Source organism: Cyphomyrmex costatus, unplaced genomic scaffold (assembly GCF_001594065.2).
Source record: "Cyphomyrmex costatus isolate MS0001 unplaced genomic scaffold, Ccosl1.0 scaffold291, whole genome shotgun sequence".
In the NCBI taxonomy this organism is placed as follows: domain Eukaryota; kingdom Metazoa; phylum Arthropoda; class Insecta; order Hymenoptera; family Formicidae; genus Cyphomyrmex; species Cyphomyrmex costatus.
Genome location: NW_017277029.1, coordinates 201,193 through 209,442, shown reverse-complemented (window position 1 = coordinate 209,442; position 8,250 = coordinate 201,193).

The following is an 8,250-nucleotide window of genomic DNA, read 5'->3' as shown; positions in this document are numbered from 1 at the left end:
AAGTTTTATGTGTTGTAAGTTTCTTATTCATCAATAGTCTCGTCGCATAGTTAAGAAAACAGTTTTGCTTATTTCGCAGCTTTACTTTCTACCATTGTCATAAAGTCTTACACACGACTATCTTTCTCGATATCTTGCTTATACCCTCTTTTTCTTTATTTTGCAACTCGACACACCGTCAAGGATTGCAACGCTCGCGGGGCTATAACGTTATAAAGTTTCTCGACATGTATGTATCGAACACTATTTGTAGAATTGCAAAATGTATTGACACTATATCGACTAATGTGTTTTATTGTCACCATTGTATTTTGGGAGCTAACTTAATAATGGAAAAAATAGATACAAATAATTTGAAAATGGAAAACAAATTAATATTTTACGATTTTCAGTATCGATTGACTTTACTAGTCAAAACAAATTTCCATGTAATCAACAAGATATCGAAATTTGAATAGAAATTATGCGTATAGAAAACAAAACGTGGACGTATAATAAATTCAACTGCTTATAAAGAATGAAAGAAAGTAATGAAAAGTACGAAATATGAAGGGAAAACGCTTTTCTATTATATTATTGTCCAATTTATCTGCGAATCTTAAAAGAATCTAAAACCGATGAAGTCCATTTTTAATTCACATGGTTAGATTAAAAAAGTTAAAGTATAAAAAGCGAACGGAAGAAAGGAGAGACACGAGACGCGATAGGAATAAATTTTTCGCGTTGATATTATGTAGAATATAATGACTGTAACCGCGGGATTTGCATAATTTTCATCCGTTTAGGAAGTGAATTTGGATGCATCGTGGCAAGTACGAAGAAGAAATATATTCCGACGTTAGCAGAAGAAACATCGACGTTTTATGCGAGAAGTTCAATGCTTACGATCGCGTGTCGTATAGGCGAATGTACATGCATATGTACATACATATCGAATACATACCAGAGGCATACATGCCGGCCTGACTCGATTACTTTAGCGCACTTGTCGTGGAGCTTGGATATAGAACGCGGTAGGGTTGTGCTCGCGTGTGATTGCCACACGATAAAACACGACACAGGGGTGACTCGAGGTGTGCGAGCGTGAAGGTTGATTCACGCTCGGGCGGTATAGTCCTCTTTGCAATTTTACCTCGATAAAGGCAATAGCGGCACCGGGGGTATATAACAGCCGAATTTATTCCGAAATTTATTTCTAAGCAAATTTTCGTTGCTATGAAAGATTTTTTCTCTTTGAAAATTATGGGAATAAATGCAGATGTGTGTGCGCCAGACGTATGTATGTTTCGCGGAACGATATTTTTCTCGCGTTAAATCTGATGTTACCAAAATACTTTTAAAATCACTGACAAATATTTTTGATCTACACTGTTAGAGATATCAAAGGAGCTCTAATGGCAACTCAGTCTTTTGAGTTAAATAATATTTTGTTATTTTTCGCTTCCATGTATGTCAAAATGTAACTCAATTTATTTCTGTAATTAGTTTGAGAGTAAACATCGTTCGCAACATTAATGTATGTACTTAATAAATGTAATAATATTTGAATCAAATTTAATACATTTCCTTGAATAAAATTGTTTAACTTCGTGGTTTTGCTTAAATTGACGATGTATGTTAAGTAAGAGCAGTGATGACTTACAGAAATGATTAAAAATAACTCAAATTAAATATAATTTGACATTATGAATTTAATAGTGAGAAATGTTTAACGCGTTTAAACAGCTATATGAATTTCCAATGCATCATGCTATTTGTAGAATTGAAAGACTTTTCATAAAAATTAAACAAATTCAAAAAATTAAATTAAAAGAAACAGAACATATCTCATTTTTAAACTGTTCGTTATATAAATATGGTAATTTTTCTCTGGAAATATAATAGATATAAAAATAAAGTTTTAGGCTTCGATATATTTTGAGAATTTATTAAAGAAAAATAAAAATCTTTGAACGTAGAAATTTTACTTACCTACACAAAAAAAATAATTTTGGAAAGCGACATTATTGTCGATTAAACACGAAAATATCTAAAACTTCTGTTGGATGCAGAGATCAGAAAATAATTATGTAGGACATTAACAAGCTGCTATAATGTCAAAACTTTTGCAGCATTGCTCATCACGCTTTAATGTCCTACATAAATTAGTTTGATAGTCCAACAAAATTATTTTCGGACTTGTATCTATAGCTAAATTTTTAGATACTTTAGAAAATTTTTTTTTTTGCATTTATCTTCTAATTTTTATATTAATTTTTTTATAGCATTATAATTAAAATTGAAGAAAGACGTATATTGTTTAAAGTATAACTTTTTCACTTTTGTTCACAAAATTGTTCACATAATGTAACGCTATTGATAGAGCAATACGATTTGGTGGCATAATTCAGAATAAAAGAAATGATTTATTTGGTTTTTGTGGAAAACCCTCAATTCTACAGTTTCATAATTTTACTAGATAAGCTTGATATATGCTTAAGATTGCTTTGACCTCGTTTACTTCCCATTTTGTTAACCAAGCCTTCATTCTTTTCTAGAAAATTGCAACCATTTCCCGGGTTGAAATACATTTGTAAAACATTTGCATGAATGCGCTTTCAACTTTCAGTAATATAAAACAAAAAAACCAAAAGTATAAACATAAGTAAAATAATATACATTGTCGCTCTATTTAAATTCCGTGAAGTTCGTGTTAGGTCAACGTTTGGCAACGAACACCGCCGCCTGAACCGCATCGACGAGCAATTTGCAAATGTGGATGGCACGCAAAACTCGTTTAAATCATCAGACGATATGGTCAAAGGTTAATTCGTTGGAGCGCAAGAGGCGGAAATTGAGGACCAATTAGACAACCAGAGTATCCTGTACCAAGTTGTACCGTAAACAGTAAAGCGGTCGCAATCAATCGACAATAATGTTGCTTTCCAAATATTCCAAATATTTCCCACGAGCATTTGAAATTAATTTGCATCAATTTTCGCGTAACGAGTTGATCAATTTGAATCAATATTTGATATAAACTCCGCTATACGCAGAATCCGCTTTAACCTTTGCCGTATTTAAAGAAATTAGAAATGTTTCATGTTTGCTTTATTAAGCTTTTTAATTTTTTTAAATATATATTTATATTTAAGAAATAAAAAATCGGAAAAAGTATTGGAAAGAATTGTCACTTTTTAATTTGTTATACATTTATTTTTTGCATTCCAGCTTTCAAAAGTTAATTAATATATAATGTTGACCGCAAGTAATTTGTTGAGCGTTTAACTCCTCATACTTACAGTCAAAGTTTACAGTCAGACTTTAGATCTTTTAGCTGTATTTTAATATTATACATATATTTTTCTTTCTACTGTCATTATTTTAAATTATCATTTCGATTCTTTTTTCATATATGGATAATTTTATTATTTTGTACGTAAACATGAATTCCTTTATTATTAAATAATAATAGTCTATCATATGTACATAATAGCCAAATTAAATTGAATAAAATGTTATTGATGAATGTAATTTACTGGTCTTATAAAGAATTATTTGATAATTGCGATAATTGAGCTTGGCATTTTAATTGGATGCCATTATGATTCTGATAAGCATCTAATCAATATTAATGTTGCTCCGTATAATGATTGATATATTGAAGAATATTTAAATATAAAAAAAACAAAAATATATTTAATATATTTTTTTAAATTAATTTTTTTTATCACATCAAGTGATTTATTATTCTACATATTTTATTTTTTTAAGCAAAAAAATGTATATTTTTAATTTAATGAGTATCATATAATTTATCATATTATATCACTTACAAAAATGTCATTATTTTTTATTTTACATAAAAGAGGATTTGTACAGTGATTATACATAATTAAAACTTATAAAAATTATATAGTTATTTCTTTGTATCGATTAAGAAAATAGTACATTGTTATTATCGTAAACTATTATAAAAATCTGAATTATAATTGAAAGTTGTTTGAAAAAGATTTACCGGTTTTCCAACGGCCGGTAAGATTTGGGCAATAAGGTATCAAAGTTGGTAGACTAATCCGTTCATACTGTACAGTTTAGCATAGTTTCTCTCCTTCTATCTTTTGCTTCTTCGAGGGATAACCTGGGAATAGCTTCTGTTTTCTAGAACGTCAATTGTGTACTAGAAATAAGTCGCGCATCCCTAAACACGGTCGCTATTACTGAATTGTACCTCAAATGGCTATCGTGAATTTAAATGTAAGTAGAAGACAGCATCATTTATTAAAATATACAATACAGTCTTATTCGAAAGCGTATAGTAATATCACTAAAATATATTTCTAAAGAATAATTTCACATACACGCAAATATAAGACAACAATAAATAAAATAAGCAAAACAATATAAACAAATTACAAAGATACAATTGCCAATCTCAGAGATGTTCTTGTGTAAATTCAAAATTTTTATTACATAATAAATTGATTAAATCCTACGCTTTTGGGTCATCAATAATTAACAAAAGCAACAGTATGTCATGAAATAATTACATAGATTAAAGAAGTTATTGCAGTTAAATAACTTAAAAAAAGCAAGTCAACGCTGATCGAGATATATAAAATTTATTCGTTAAGTAAAACGTTAAACTGTTCATATTAAAATGAAACTGATGATTTGATATAATATGGACTCAATTTGATTAACAATCAACAAGATCTCATTATCAGGTTATATTTCAAAAAATTTGCTTACACAGTCACTTCTTATGTACATATCTTAACGCTGATTTACTTTTTTTAAGTTATCTGACTGCAACAGTTTCTTTAATCTATTTAATTATTTTGTAACATATCCCTTTGCTTTTTAAATATATCGTTAATTATTAAGGATAACCCAAAAGTGTTGAAATATTTAATTAATTTATTATATAATAAAAATTTTGAATTTACACACGAATGTGTAATGTTGGCTTTAATTGACAATTGTACCTTTATATTCTTTAGAACCTTTTATTATTCTTTTTTATAATATAGACAAAGTTTTGAATTTTAACTTAAAAAACATACAAAATATACGAAATCAGAATTAAGCATAAATATATTTAATATTTACAATATTTTTATGAAATTATGTATAATATTTATTATTATTATTTTTAAATAAATGCTAGAGGATTTAATGTTAACGTAACTCGATAATTGAGAATTAAGTTAATTTTTGCAGGAAAAAATTATTTTTATTTATTTTACTCTGTATTCTTTAAACATATATAAGTTATTTCTTCTTTCTTTAATTCTTTAATTTTTTTTATTACCCTTATGCTTGTACATTTTACAAATCCATTATCGTTTTATATGCCGGTCGCACGAAAAAGTGTACGTCGTCGATTCAATTCAAAAGAAAAAAGCGCGAAAAGTATTATTCTCTCTTCGGTAACGAAAATGAAAAAGAATCGAAATTAAAGCTGCGGCTGATTAATCGGACCGAATCATCATGCTGTAAAAAAATGCGTCAACTTCCTTTATACCTGAGCGCTGAATCTCTTTGTGACGATCGTCCGGGAATAATATGACTGAATTCCATCTAGCAGTCAATCTAGGTTATCTCGCGATCGCGACAATTATATTACGGACGTCCGCAATGACCTGGATCACGGTCGAATCGTTCGAAACAGTTAATAGGGATTCCGCTATTCGTAGGAATAAATATTGCGCTACCCGAAATAATACCCGATACAAAAGAAGGAGAGAATGTGTGTGACGATAAATGTTTATTGTGAGTAATTTTTGTTTTTAAAAGATATTCTTAGCAGACTATAACTCTTTATTAGTGTGCCCGATGAATACAAAAATTTGTAACTGGGCTACAAATTGTATATTTATTCAAAATTTTCAAAAATATTTATTTATAAAAAACTATGATTATTTAATGAGTATTCATGTTTATTCAAAATATTCAAACAAAATATAAACTGATAAAGAAAGCTCCGATAAGCAATTATTATCTCTTAAACCGGAACTTTGATAATTTTAAATAAAAATAAATAAATTTTATTTATTTTTATCGTTGTAATATTCAGATTTGATGAGAGAGAAAAATTTAGAAATTTTGAAAAATATTTTTGAAAGCAATACATTTTTTTATTTATAAGTATCTAATTGATATGACATATAATTTTACATAAGTCTCAATGAAAGTCAAATGAATTTGAGATGATACATAGTTTTTATTTGAGATAACGTATTACTTTTATCTTCAATTTATTTAATTTTTTTGCTATATACCATGTTATGTTTAATCTGCCAGCTGGCACCGTTAATGAAGGATCACTCTGTCGCTTTCATTGTTTTTATAGACTTTTGTTTTCTCTTGCAGGCTTGCAAGCTATGTACATACAAACAATACTATGTACAACAATACAGAATAGAAGTGAATACGGAAATAAAAATATTCGTAATCATATTTAAAAAATATTCAATCAAATGGAATGAAAAAGTATTTATTTATTCGTTTCTTGGTGAATAAAAAAGAAGTGTATTCGAATAGATATTTATATTCATTTTTATTCATTTTTTCGAATATTATGTGTATTTATCGGGCGCACTACTCATCATTGTCATCTCTTCGGTTTTCGACCAGAGATTCCAACTTTTTAGACGAATCTCTACAAAGAATTTAGAGAGCTCAAACGGAAAAGATCATCGGCTGATTACTCTGAATTTTGATGACCTTTTCTTTACAAAAAGACAGTAATGTTAAAGTGACGATTAGGTGATAAAAATCTTTTGGATTTTATTGATGATACAATGAAAATTGGATGGCAATAACGTTTCCTCTAATTTTGAAAATAAATATCCGACAACACACATACATAAAAAGGCTATCTTTTTTTTTTTAGAGAATATAACTAATTATTATGCTGAATATTTTCACTATTTTTATAATTCTATCAACAAACATTTATAAATGTAATTGACACTGAAAATAGCTACACAAATTACAGTCATTATTAATAATTACAGTTAATAATAATTAATATATTATTCTGAAAATGCAATTACTATAATTTAATTATACTTTATACAGTCTTTTTTTAGACAACACCATATAAATGAGTTCACAAATATCAAAAACTTTTCTCTTAGTATAGTCTAAAGACAGTGAACTTAACATGATATAAAAAATGATAAATCAGTATAATGTGATGTAAAAGTTAACACACTTTCGTCAGAATTTAAATCGCAAGATTTACGATATTGCGATTTACCACAGACTTCTTTATGTCGTCGTTAATGAACGTGACGAGATCACGCTTCTGAGGTGATTTAAATAATTGTATGTCGGCACCCGCCCGCTGACAGCCGTCGTGCGTTGCGTGTCGTAGATTTATTACCCGCATATATTATATGCATATACGGGATGACGACAGTTTGAAGTCGACGGGAGTTAATGTTTCTGATTTATTGGTTTCTGTCGTTTCTGTCAATTATCGTCAAAGTGCTTAGTCCGAAACGGGAAAAGGAAGAGAGACTTAAGGAACGCAAGGAACAAAACGAACTCTTCCTCTTTACTGATCGTCACGTGATTGGTTTAATTCACATAGATTTATCCACGTTCGCAGCGATCGCAATGCGGCGCAGAAACGTGCCGATAATTATGCGTTTCTGCCGGACTTGCACGTTTATTATGCACGTGTTTCGTCAGGATGCGAGTGACAATGCACGCGTGTGCCGTGACGAACTCAACGTAATTTAGTGTGTCACTAAACTACCGGCCGGAATAATAACGACAATATTTATCTAACAACATAGAATCCATTAGCTACTGTACACGACGTAACACCTGTCGGTTCCGTTTGTCTCTTTTTTTCTTCCGAATGCATTAAGAGCACTATTTGTTCTCCGTTTCTCTTTATGGCGGCGAATCTCTTTAAGACGACGGCGATGTCCCGTATTCACAATTGACAATTATGAGGTGATGCGTGAACACGCCCACACGTTGACATTATTGTTCGACCATTCGACGACTTCGTTCACCGACCACGTTATCTGGATGTGTAAACACGTACTTGATAATTTCCGAGATCGCTTCATCGTCGCCTAATTGATAATAATCGACATACACAATCACGCGATCATACATAAATGGATGTACAAATTACAGTTGTGTCTTTACCTGATAAAACATCTTTTTTTTTTTACTGAAAAGTTTATTTTTCCCTGTTGTCTTTTATCTTTTTTTTATTACCGATTTATCTAAATGTTACTTATA